General features: G+C 44.4%; 1 pseudogene; it reads right to left on the bottom strand.

The window, feature by feature from the left end:
- Positions 1-1,027: 1,027 nt before the first annotated feature.
- LOC139002463 (F-box only protein 31 pseudogene) lies at positions 1,028-2,566 on the bottom strand (annotated as a pseudogene).
- Between the last annotated feature and the right edge of the window lie 10,822 nt (positions 2,567-13,388).

The following is a 13,388-nucleotide window of genomic DNA, read 5'->3' as shown; positions in this document are numbered from 1 at the left end:
ATGCATGCATATAAGCATAACCAATGGACACAAGACACTGGGGGGTAGGGGAGGCCGGGGGAATGTCAAGGGGCGGGGGAGGAGACATATGTAATACTCTTTGTAATACTTTAAGCAATAAAACAATTAAAAAAGGAGTTTATTGGCTCCTATAAGCGGGGAAGTCCATGGACATGACTATGTGTGTAATGTCTGCCTCCTGAATGACACACTGAGCTCTGTGAAGATAGGAATTGAATCTGTGTTATTCACATGGGTCAAAACAAATTCCTCAAATCAATTCATAAATGAATGGGAAGTCAAAGGATGTGCTCAAGGTAATACAATTAGTGCAGAACCAAGACCAAAACTGGGTCTCCAAACCCTTATGTTGTTATCATACCATACACCTTTTACAGGTGAAAAAACAAGGCCCAGAGGACAAAGTCACTTACCTGACCTTGTGCAGACAATTAGTGGCAGGACAAGGCCTGGAATCCAGAATGTTTAATGCTTAGCCCAGTTAGTTCTCTTTTCACTATAATATAAATAGTGCTTTATTTCCAAACCCTAGGAGGTCTTACCTCAGAAAAAGTCAAGATGTTCACAAGATTCTCGATTATGGGTGCAAACAATTTGCTTAAATTCATTTTGATTTTTGAAATAAGTAATAATAATAATATGTAATATGGAAACTTTAAATTCTAAATCAGGAATAAAAAGCTATAAAAGATATTTTGGGTTACATTGGGATCATTTAGATATAGTCTATATATTAAATGACTATTAAATAAATGTTAATGACCTTGAATATGAGAATAGTATTGTGATTAAGAAGAATATCCCTTTTCTTTTTTTAAAAATATATTTTATTAATTGTTTACAGAGAAGAAGGGAGAGAGATAGAGAGTTAGAAACATCGATCAGCTGCCTCCTGCACACCCCCCGCTAGGGATGTGCCCGCAACCAAGGTACATGCCCCTGACCGGAATCGAACCTGGGACCCTTCAGACCGCAGGCCGACGCTCTATCCACTGAGCCAAACCGGTTAGGGCATGCACTGAATGTTCTTGAGCATCTCCAGAAAAGCCTGCGGGGATGGTGCCTCCACATTCTGGAAGGTGTTCTGGACTCTGCCCCACAGGAAGAAGTATTTCGCCTCCAGCCGGATGAACCCGAAGTGGTTCTCATCAAACAGGATGAAGACTCCAGGGAAGCGCCTGGGGTAGGGGAAGCCAAGTAAGGTAACAGTGTCCACGCCATAGAAACACATCCTGCAGGTTCTGGGGTATTTCTGGTCTCTTGAGAGCACGCCCACAGGTAGAACAAATGGGACAGGCTGCTCCTCCGAAGCTGCAGCCCTGGACTCCCCGACGCTGGGCTGGGCAAGGCTCTGCCAGCCATGGCCCTCGCTTTCCTCAGTCCCGTCTTCTTGCTGCTGCTGCTGCTGCTGCTGCTGCTGCTGCTGCTGCTCCCGGATCACCTGCTCGGCAATCTCCTGGACCACGCGGGAGAGCTCATTGAAGTTGCGGAAGATCTCACCATCTCGAAGCTGGATGCGGCGCATGAGGTGGATCTCTAACGTCCGGATGGGGTCTCCTGTGATCTTGGTGACCCTGGCATACTTCCCATGGAAGCTGAGCATGGCAATCTTTAGGCCGAAGTCATCATAGTAGTCTTGGAAGAGGCCTGGTCTGATGAGGTCGTCCGGGTGGCTCGGCGGGAGGTAGAGGCGGCGGTAGGTCAGCCAGTCATACCGCTGTCTGTCCTCCAGCACCAGCCCCCCTTCTTCCCTAAGCCGCGTTGGTGAATCCATTCCGTGGTCTGTCTTCTTGCACTGGGTGGTGAACCTGTCCTTCAGAATCTGCATGTGGCGGTTGTGGGGCCTGCTGTCGAGGCCTTCCATGCACTCCACCGTGGCTGATTTCCTCTCCGTCAGGCGAATTCTGAACGAGGGCTTGAAATGTATTGAGCCACCCACATGGGTGTGAAGGGAAGCCCTGTATGTCCAACCAGTAATGCATTAGCCGTCCACCACTACATTCACTAGTATTCTATAGTGCTCAGTATCTAGCTGCCACAATCCCAAAATGTTTCTGTATGGGAACAGCTTCGCATAGACTTCTCGATAAGACATACCCATCATCTCCAGGTTCTGCAAGTTTTCACGAATGCCAAACTCCTCCCGGCAGCGCCTTCTCCAGATGCTGTCGATGTGCAGGATGTGGTGGAATTTGGTGCAGGCCTGGGCCAGGCTGGCCAGGTCGTTGGCGGGAACCCAGGCGAAGATCTGCACCAGCATCTCCACCGGCAGGTCCTGCAGCGAGCAGTGCGGGGGCGGTGGAGGCGGCATGGGGCTCGCGATTCCTCCGTTCTTCGCACAGCACCGCGCTGCTGCGTCCCCCTGGAAGTGCTTTTCTGCCGGGACCGGCTTGCCAGCAGCCGCTGCCTTCTCAGCTGGGCACTGGCGCTTCTGAGGACACCACTTGCCCTCGGCCGCTGCCATCTCAGCTGGGCGCTGGCGCTTCTGAGGACACCTACATACCCGCGAAGAGCCCATACCACAGAGGCAAGCGCACTCCTCCATGCCTCCACAGGTAACAGCCACCACAGCATGGGCCCCTGCCCCTCAGTCGGGCTTTAAGCTGGCTCATCCCAGTCACGCTCCCAGGGCCTAGCCACGCCCCCTCAGAGAGGAGCCAATTGTAGGACTTTAAATCCATATCCATTAACAGTTGCCTCCCTTTCCCAGTGCCCCTCCCTGTCCTCCCGCCCTAGCTCCAGGCAGTCACTAATCTGATTTCTGTATGGATATGCCACCAGGGATATGCCTATGGGGGAGGGGGGGGGGGAGGGGAGGGAAGACATTTCACATAAATGCAGTCATAATATCTGGTCTTTTGTGACTGGCTTCTTTCATTTAGCATAACATTTTAAAGTTTTCTGTATGCTATATTCTAGTGTATGGATATACCACATCTTATTTACCCATTCATCAGTTGATGAGTATTTGGGTTGTTTCCGGTTTGAGGCTCTTATGAATAACGCTGCTATGAACATTATGTACAAGTTTTTTGTGTGAACATGTTTCCATTTCTTGTGGGTATGTACCTAGAAGTGGAACTTCTGGGCCATCCGGTGACTCTCGTTTTCCAACATGGCCCCGCTATTTTACATTTCTTTTTTTTTTTTTAAATATTTTAATAATTTTTATTTCTTAAAGTATTACAAAGAGTATTACATATGTCTCCTTTTTTCCCCCCCTTGACATTCCCCCGGCCCCTACCCCCCGCCCCCCCCCCGCCCCGTGTCTTGTGTCCATTGGTTAATCTTATATGCATGCATATAAGTCCTTCAGTTGGTCTCTTAATCCCCCCCCCCCCAACCCTCCCCAGGCTTCCCACTGTAGTTTAACATTCTGTTCAATGTTGCTCTGCTTCTGTATCTACCCCTGTTCATCAGTCCATAATGGTCCCCTTTATTTGTCCCAACCTCGCTGGAGTAGTCTCAACCTCACCAGGGCCGTCTGAGCCTCACCAGGGCCGTTTCAACCTCACCGGGGCCGTCCCTACCTCACGCGGGCCGTTTCAACCTCACCGGGGTCGTCCCTACCTCACGGGGGCCGTTTCAACCTGACCGGGGTTGTCCCTACCACACCGGGGCCGTTTCGACCTGACCGGGGTCGTCCCTACCTCACGGGGGCTGTTTCAACCTCACCGGGGTCATCCCTACCACACCGGGGCCGTTTCGACCTCACCGGGGTCGTCCCTACCTCACGGGGGCCGTTTCAACCTGACCGGGGTTGTCCCTACCACACCGGGGCCGTTTCGACCTGACTGGGGTCGTCCCTACCTCACGGGGGCCGTTTCAACCTCACCGGGGTCGTCCCTACCTCACGGGGGCCGTTTCAACCTGACTGGGGTCGTCCCTACCTCACGGGGGCTATTTCAACCTCACCGGGGTTGTCCCTACCTCACGGGGGCCGTTTCAACCTCACCAGGGTCGTCCTTACCACACCGGGGCCGTTTCAACCTGACCGGGGTTGTCCCTACCACACCGGGGCCGTTTCGACCTGACCGGGGTCGTCCCTACCACACCGGGGCCGTTTCAACCTCACCGGGGCCATCCCGACCTCACCGGGGCCATCCCAGCCTTACCGGGGAAACAGGAAGTTTGGCCCTCTGTCCCCTGCCGGCGGCTCCCCACCAGACAAAATCTCCAGGCGTTCCTGGTGGTTGAACATCCAGCACTCCTGCCCTCCACCAAGTGCACAGACTGCCTGTCTGCTGTCCCCCAGCGCCCCACAAGAGACTGGGACCAGTGGGCATGTTTGCGCGCTTGCTGGTACAGCAGTTCCACAGTGCCAGCCCAGTCAGGCCCAGCCCTGGCCGGCCCCGGACCCGACTCTGCCCCCCGATTGCGACCCTCCCAGATGCAAGGAGCTGAAATCTGCAGCCTGCTGGGATGGGCTCTGTACTTGGTGCCTCTGCACATCCTACTCAGTCTCAATGCGCTTCTTTCTATGCGAGGAGTTGAAATCTGCAGTTTGTTGGGTTGGGCTCTGTACTTGGTGTCACATCCTACTCAGTCTCAATGTTCTTTCTCTCCTTCCAGTTGTAGAGCTTCCACTGGGCCAACTTTCCCATGGTTCTGTATGATAGGTGTTTGTCTGATATTTGGTAGTTTCGATGTTGTTGTGTGAGGTAGCACGCACAGGTCTCTTCCTTATGCCGCCATCCTGGTTCTCCTGGGTCTGCTTCTTGAGTGTGTCTCCCATGGCTGCGAGCAGTTGAAGTCTGCAATTTGTTGGGATAGGCTGCAAAAGCGCAGGTGGGTCTTTTTGTGCACCTGGCACAGCTTGGATGGGGATGTAAATTGATTAGGGCTGAGTCTCAGGGAGTCGCCATGGCGGAGCAAATAGCACTGGCTGAGTCTCCGCGGCCCCTTGAATCTCTGCCAGGGCTTTGTGTCCCCCAGTGCCGGCGAGCAGCTGTGCAACAGAGCCTCCCTCGCTTTCTGATGGCTGCAAGGCCGTGCTGCCTCTCCCCGTAGGGTCTGGTGCCTCATGATCCCGCCTGAACCAGCTCAGTGGATTTGAAAGTTTGCAGAAGCAAAGGCGTTTCTACTTGTGAGTCTGGCACAGCCCAGATGGGAATGTAAATTGCGTAGGGCAGGGTCACAGGGAGTCGCCGGGGTGGAGACTCAGTGGCCGCTTGCCTATCCAGGACACCAGGACTTTGCGTCCCCCAGTGCCGGCGAGCAGCCGAGCGCCAGAGCCTCCCTCGCTTTCTGACCGCTGGAAGGCCGTGCAGTCTCTCGCCATGGGGCCTGGGGCCTCAGAGACCCGCCCGAACCAGCTCAGTGGATTTGAGAGTTTGTAAAAGCACAGTCATTCCCTCTTGTGCCTCTGGCACAGCCCTGAGGGTAGGGCGGGGTCACAGGGAGTCGCCAGGGTGGAGGAAGTAGCGATGGCGGCGTCTCCGCGCCCCTCGCCTCCCCGGGACACCAGGACTTCTTGTCCCTCAGTGCCGGCGAGCAGCTGCGTGTCAGAGCTTCCCTCGCTCTCCGGCCACTGCAAGGCCGTGGCCGCCTCTCCCTGTGGGATCTGGGGCCTCAGAGACCCGCCCCGAGCAAGCCCAGAGGATTCGAGGGTTCGTAAAAAACCGAGAATCCGTTTGCAGCCCGCATGGCGTGTGACTGCGTACCTCTGGTTTTGGTGCCTCCGTAGCTCCCACTCAGTCTCACTGCGCTTCTTTCTTTTCTTCCAGTTGTAGATCTCCCACTGGGCCAACTTCCCCATGGTTCTGAGTGGCGGTTGTTTACTTCATAGTTGATAGTTTCAATGATGCTGTGAGAGAGCAGCACACACAGGTCCGCTCCCTACGCTGCCATCTTGGTTCTCCGCTATTTTACATTTCCACCAGCAATGTACAAGGGGTCCAATTTTTAAACATTCTCATGAATGTTTCTTTTTTATTATTATTATTGCTTAAAGTATTACAAAGGGTATTATATATGTGTCCTTTCTTTTTTCCCCCGCCCTTGACAATCCCCTGGCCTCCCCTATCCCCCAGTGTCTTATGTCCATTGGTTATGCTTATATGCATGCATACAAGTCCTTCAGTTGATCTCTTACCCCCCTCCCTCCTGCCCCCCAACCCTCCCCGGCCTTCCTGCTGCAGTTTGACAATCTGTTTGAGGCAGCTCTGCCTCTGTATCTATTATTGTTCAAAAGTTTATAATGGTTTCTATTATCCATGAATGAGATCATGTGGTATTTTTCCTTCATTGACTGGCTTATTTCACTTAGCATAATGCTCTCCAGTTCCATCCATGCTGTTGCAAATGGTAAGAGTTCCTTCTTTTTTACAGCAGCATAGTATTCCATCATGTAGATGTACCACGGTTTAATGTTTTTTATTTTCTTTTTATACAATGGATTTTTTAAAAAATATACTTTATTAATTTTTTACAGAGAGGAAGGGAGAGAGATAGAGAGTTAGAAACATCAATGAGAGAGAAACATCGATCAACTGCCTCCTGCACACCCCCCACTGGGGATGTGCCCGCAACCAAGGTACATGCCCCTGATTGGAATCGAACCTGGGACCTTTCAGTCTGCATTCTGACACTCTATTCACTGAGCCAAACCGGTTAGGGCAAGAATATCCCTTTTCTTAGAAGATGCTGGGTAAAGTATAGGATCGGGTTGGGGAGAGGTGCTATGATATCTATGTACAGAGATAGGATCTCACCTTTGAGCTCATCTTGGAAGATGGTGCTGGGGTTGCTTATCTGCTCCTCGAGTAGAAGTGGCATCTTGATCACCACAAATTACTACTGATTAATGTTATCATTTTGATCAGCAGGAACTAAGATATTTTCCCTACAATCCAGATTGGATGAAAGGCTTTATATAGTCCATTTGCTGACAAATTATAGTAATACAGCTGCCTTTTAAAAATTCTTTTGTACATCCTGGATTGGTTCTGTTGGGGAGCACATTAGAAGAACAAATGTTACAAAATATTGTTCCTTTTAAAACATAATTGACCTCATCAGAGAAGGCCATGTACTCTTTTAATTTTTTTTAAATATATATTTTATTGATTTTTTATAGAGAGGAAGGGAGAGGGATAGAGAGTCAGAAACATCGATGAAAGAGAGGCATCGATCAGCTGCCTCCTGCACACCTCCCACTGGGGATGTGCCCGCAACCAAGGTACATGCCCTTGACTGGAATCGAACCTAGGACCCTTGAGTATACAGGCCGAAGCTCTATCCACTGAGCCAAACCAGTCAGGTCATGGCCATGTACTCTTGACATCCAGTCCTCATACAATGTTTTCTTTGTCTCTAAGAATGATTTATGTTTAACACATGCCATTTCAAAGAATGGCAAAAATTCTTAAGCAAGTGACACTCTAATCTATGATTGCTCTATAGAAACAGAAATGCAAATCACAATAGTTTAAAGCAAAAAATAATGTAACTAATATGTCTCCCAAGTGTTTTCATTTTTCAGGCCTTCTCCCAAGACTTCAATCACCAACTCTACTCTTCCAAAGTTATAAAACTATACTTTTTTAATAAAGCAAAGATAAAAACAAAGGAAAAAAACACCTCTACGTTCCACAAAGATGGTAAGAAGACACAGGTTAGACCTACTAACAGTAATGGTCATTTCGCACTAGGATAGGCAACTAAGGAAAGGTTCATCATCTTCATCCCTAGAGAGCACTAAAAATAGATAGGATGGCCCACCACATGCCTCCCATGATTTATGTTCTCAGATGTTCTGGGTAGAGGTCTTGACCACATCTTTAAAATACTGTCTAGCATTAATATTCTATTAAAAAATGAAAGCAGACCACAAAGGTGAGGTCTAATTGTGTTTTTGTGGTATTTCTGTATATACAAATATCAGAGAAGTAGCCAGATTCAAATATTAAAGTGAGTGATCATAAGTGGTCTCCAAGCCTGAGATGGCATAAGAGAAGGAATGAATTTTTACTGTTGATTAACTAGGGAACAAGATTGAGGAGAAATAGTATCCCTTTGTCTACTTCTCTAACAGGTTTTCATCAAAGTCTTAAAGATAGGCCCAATATGTTCCTTTTTACTTAATAAGACTCCATATACAAGATATGAACAAGAGTAGGCAAAATAAGCCAGTCAGAGAAAGACAAGTATCACATGATCTCACTCATATGTATAATTGAATGAACAAAATAAACTGATGAACAAAACAGATCCAGAGACATAGATGCATGGAACAGACTGATGAATCTCAGAGGGAACCTGGAGGGGAGAGATTAACCAAACAATTTATATGCATAACCCATGGATATAGACCAGTGGTTCTCAACCTTCCTAATGCCGTGACCCTTTAATACAGTTCCTCGTGTTGTGGTGACCCCCAATTTCATTGTTACAAATTGAACATAATTAAAGCATAGTGATTAATCACAAAAACAATATGTAATTATATATGTGTTTTCCGATGGTCTTAGGTGACCCCTGTGAAAGGGTCATTCGACCCCCAAAGGGGTCGCAACCCACAGGTTGAGAACCGCTGATATAGACAATAGTGTGGTGAAGGCCTGAGGGGAGGTGGGGGAGGAGGAGGACGAGTGCAGGGTGGAGGGGATCAATTTCGGAGGGGGGGGGAGGAACATCATTAATAATTTCAACAATAAAGATAAATTCTAAAAAAAAAAAAGATGGAGCAAGAGGAACTTCAAATGTGCTCAGGGAAAGCAAGAGGATGTTGATATAATTTATCAGAATAGAAATGTCTGTCACCGCTACCTTGAGAAAAGCTTCAAGAACATAACCAATACCCATAGAACCCATCAATTATGGTCACTCATGAAATACAAAACTGTAAGACTAGCAGTATTTGGGGAGCCTTCATAATTAATATAAGGGGACAACCAGAGGAAAAAAGTCATAAATCATTTTAGAATATTAAGTCTAATATAGGAAGTTAATTAGTTTTTGTCTTCATTTTAGGGAGAGCCACTTTAAGGAAGGAGCAGACATTAAACACCTCTTAAACCATAGTGTAGGAGCAAAGGAGGACCTGGAAAATACCAACTGCTATAGATTGAGTGTTCATATCCCTCCCCAAATTCATATGTTGAAGCCTGTTCCCCAGGATGATGGCATTAGAAACTCTACATGTCAGAAGGGAATGGCATGAAGTACTTAAGGTAATGGAAAGCAAGGATTTGAGACCAAGATTACTATATCCAGCAAGGCTATCATTCAAAATAGATGGTCAAATAAAGAGCTTCCCAAACAAACAAACAAAAAGGCTAAAGGAGTTCATCACCACCAAGCCAGCATTACAAGAAATGCAAAAGGGATTGCTGTAAGGGGTTGCTGAGAAGAAACAGAGAGAGAAACCTAGCCATACAGAATTAAAATGGCTATAAATAAGTACCTCTCAATAATAACCCTAAATGTAAATGGATTACATGCTCCTATCAAAAGGTATAGGGTAGCTGAATGAATACAAAAACATGACCCAACTATATGCTGACTACAAGAGACCCACCTCAAAACAAAAGACACACACAGGATGAAAGTGAAGGGATGGAAAAAATTTTTCCATGAAAATGGAAAAGAAAAAAAAAGCTGGAGTAGTAATACTCATATCCGACAAAATAGACTTTAAAATGAAGGCTATCACAAGAGACAACAAAGGTCACTACAGAATACTAAAGGGATCAATTCAACAAAAGGATATAACCCTGGGAAACATTTATGCATCCAATATAGGTGCACCTAAATATATTAAACTTCTAGAGGACTTTCATGGAGAGATTGACAATAATACAGTCATAGTAGGGGACTTTAACACCCCTCTGACTTCCCTGGACAGATCTTCCAGACAAAAACTTAACAAGGAAACAGAGGCTCTAAAGCAGGGGTCCTCAAACTATGGCCCGCGGGCCACATGCAAATACAAATATTGTATTTGTTCCCGTTTTGTTTTTTTACTTCAAAATAAGATATGTGCAGTGTGCATAGGAATTTGTTCATAGTTTTTTTTTAAACTATAGTCCGGCCCTCCAACGGTCTGAGGGACAGTGAACTGGCCCCCTGTTTAAAAAGTTTGAAGACCCCTGCAAAAGTTGTGGTCGGCAAACCACGGCTCACTAGCCACATGCGGCTCTTTGGCCTCTTCAGTGTGGCGCTTCCACAAAATACCACGTGCGGGCGCGCACATACAGTGCAATTGAAACTTCGTGGCCCATGCGCAGAAGTTAGCATTTTGTGGAAGAGCCACACTGAAGGGGCCAAATAGCCGCATGTGCCTCGCGAGCCACGGTTTGCCAAGCCGCAGTTTGCCGACCACTGCTCTAAAGGACACACTGGACCAGGTGGATTTAATAGACATTTACGAACATTTCACCCCAACACAGCAGAATATACATTCTTCTCAAGTGCACATGGATCATTCACAAAAGTATGGAGTTTCCTCAAAAAATTGAAAATGGAACTCCCATTTGACCCAGTGATCCCACGTCTAGAAATATATCCCAAGAAATCAGAAACACCAATCAGAAAGGATATATGCACCCATATGTTCATAGCAGCACAATTTACAATAGCTAAGATTTGGAAACAGCCTAAGTGCCCATCAGCAGATGAGTGGATTAGAAAACTGTGGTACATCTACACAATGGAATACTACGTTGCAATAAAAAAGAAGGAACTCTTACCATTTGCAACAGCATGGATGGACCTGGAGAGCATTATGCTAAGTGAAATAAGCCAGTTGGAGAAAGATAAACATCATATGATTTCACTCATTTGTGGAATATAATGAACAACATAAACTGATTAACAAAAATAAAGCCAGAGGGGGGAAAATATACTGGAATATATTAGAAGTAATCCTGTTATTTCCAGATTTTTAATGTTTCCTACACTTTGGTGATATCATACTACGTTAGTACAGTTGTGATAACATTATTATACTTAAAATCCTTTTATTCTTGAAATATTCATGTTTATTGCATATAATATTATTATATGTAAGATAATTTCTCTTGAATAATTGGTGTTTATTGCATGTAACTTTATCATATTTAAAATCGTTTTTCTTAGGGGAAAAAAAAATGCCCTAACTGGTTTGGCTCAGTGGATAGCGCATCGGCCTATGGACTGAAGGGTCCTGGTTCGATTCCAGTCAAGGGCGCATGCCTGGGTTGTAGACTCAATCCCCAGTAAGGGGCATGCAAGAAGCAGCCGATCAATGATTCTCTCTCATCATTGATGTTTCTATCTCTCTCTCCCTCTCCTTCCTCTCTGAAATCAATAAAAAATATATTTATATTTTTTAAAAAACTATTGGGAACTTGAGAAGGGCAAGGAGTCTGTTTATGTGTCCTGGGGTGGGCTGTGAAAGGGAGGGAGCTATGGTCTCAGCCCCCTACTAGGAAATCAACTGATGATTCTTAAAGCTTAAAACTCAAGAAATAAGCATGCAACTTATTTAAAATTATGAAGATGAATACTGAAATAATCAACTAAAGTGTTGGAAGTGTTTGTGGAGCAGAAAATGGGTAGAGATGATCAGGGTTTGCTGCTTTTAATAACAAGCCTTATAGAACTATTTCTCTCTTAAAATTATGTGCATGTATAATTTTAATAAAAATGAAAACAGAGAGAAATTAGAATAATACAGTAAACATTCATGTGTATATCTCTGCACTTGTGATAATATATAAAAAGTGGAATTTGGCCCTGGCTGAGTGGGGACTCACTTGGTTGGACCATCATCCCATATAATTACCGGTCAGAACACATACTTAGGTTGCAGGTTCAATCCTCAGTCAGGGCATGTACAGGAGGCAATCAATCTATGTTTCTCTCTCTCAAATCAATAAAAACATATCCTCGGCCCTGCCGCATGGCTCAGTAGTTGAATGTCAACCTATGAACCAGGGTTCAATTCCCAGTCAGGGTGTATGCCTGGGTTACAGGCTCTGTCCCCACTGTGGGGCATGCAGGAGGCAGCCAATCAATGATTATTTTCTCTCATCATTGATGTTTCTATCTCTTTCCCTTCCCTTCCTCTCTGAAGTCAATGAAAATATACTTAAATATATATTTTTAAAAATATTCTTGGGTGAAGATTAAAAAATAATAATAATTTTAAAATTAAAATAAAAGTGGGATTTAGAGACCAATGAAAATAAGTGTTTTAAATCTTGGCATATATTGTACCACTGGGATCCAGAAAGGTGAGATAAATTTCAACTATAAGAAATAAATATATGATATTCACTTTTCTAATTTTCTGACACATTTTTTAAAATTTTATCCCTGGCAATATGATAGAAATCATATATTTCATTTGCATTCTTTGGTTATTAAAGTCATTTCTCTCACTAATGAGTATATAAGTGTGATTATTATTGGTTATCTTTTTATTCTTTTGTGAACTGCCTACTTATATCCGTTGCCATTTTTTTCTCTTCTGCTTTTTCTTATTGGTTTGTAAAGAGTTCTCTATGTATTATCAATATTAACCTTATGTTTGTCACATACTTTGCAAAAAATTTCTCCCTATTTGTTCTAACATTTTGTGGCATATTTAGAAAATGTTCTCTGTTCCAAAATTATTTTTCGATTATCCTTATTTATAGTACTTTCTTATTTCATTTTTAAAATTTTATTTTTAAAATTGAGAGTGATAAATCATTCATTTTTAAGTAATTTCTGAGTACCTTAATTTAGGAGGAAGGCTCTTGCTACTCTTTATATGTAGCAAAGCAAACATTGTAATTTCTAGACTCCAATTTGGTTTTCTATATTTTAGTTGAAATTAAAAATATCTTACTATTATTTAAATTTTTATTGAATTTCAATAGCTGTTATCTTAAATGGCAATAAAAATTAATTACTTTAAACTAAGATTTCAATAATTTTTTAGCATGCAGACTGTATACTTATTTAATGTGTTCTCACTACCATAGCTTATGAAATCTCAGAATGGTAAGTACTTTCTAGAATTGATAGCATGGTGAGGTTTAGACGAGAAGGGATTTTAGGTGCTTTTTTGTCAGTAGTTAGGGTGAGTTCATCTTGTATGTTTTAGCTGTTAGTTATTGATAAAGTACAGAGAAAAGAGGGGGAATTTTGTAATAAGATCTCTCTGTTTCTAAATCATGGCTTTACAAGAAATATTAGACCAAACAGTTTTCTCATAAAATGATCAAAAATAGTGGATCCTTCTTACTAATTTCTGATGTTCCCCACCTGAATGTGTGTTTTTTAGGACTGAATTGTGTTGTAAACCAATTAGAAATGGCCAGAAACATAACCATGATTCAAGGGAAACCTAATGAGGTGGTCTGTAGGCTTAAGGAAGAAACTTCATGTTCTTAAAT

Source organism: Myotis yumanensis, unplaced genomic scaffold (assembly GCF_028538775.1).
Source record: "Myotis yumanensis isolate MYYU_CA2020_CCGP unplaced genomic scaffold, mMyoYum1.0.hap1 SCAF_2, whole genome shotgun sequence".
Taxonomy (NCBI): Eukaryota; Metazoa; Chordata; class Mammalia; order Chiroptera; family Vespertilionidae; genus Myotis; species Myotis yumanensis.
The sequence above is the reverse complement of the archived record's forward strand: the minus strand, read 5'-3'. Positions and strand labels throughout refer to the sequence as shown.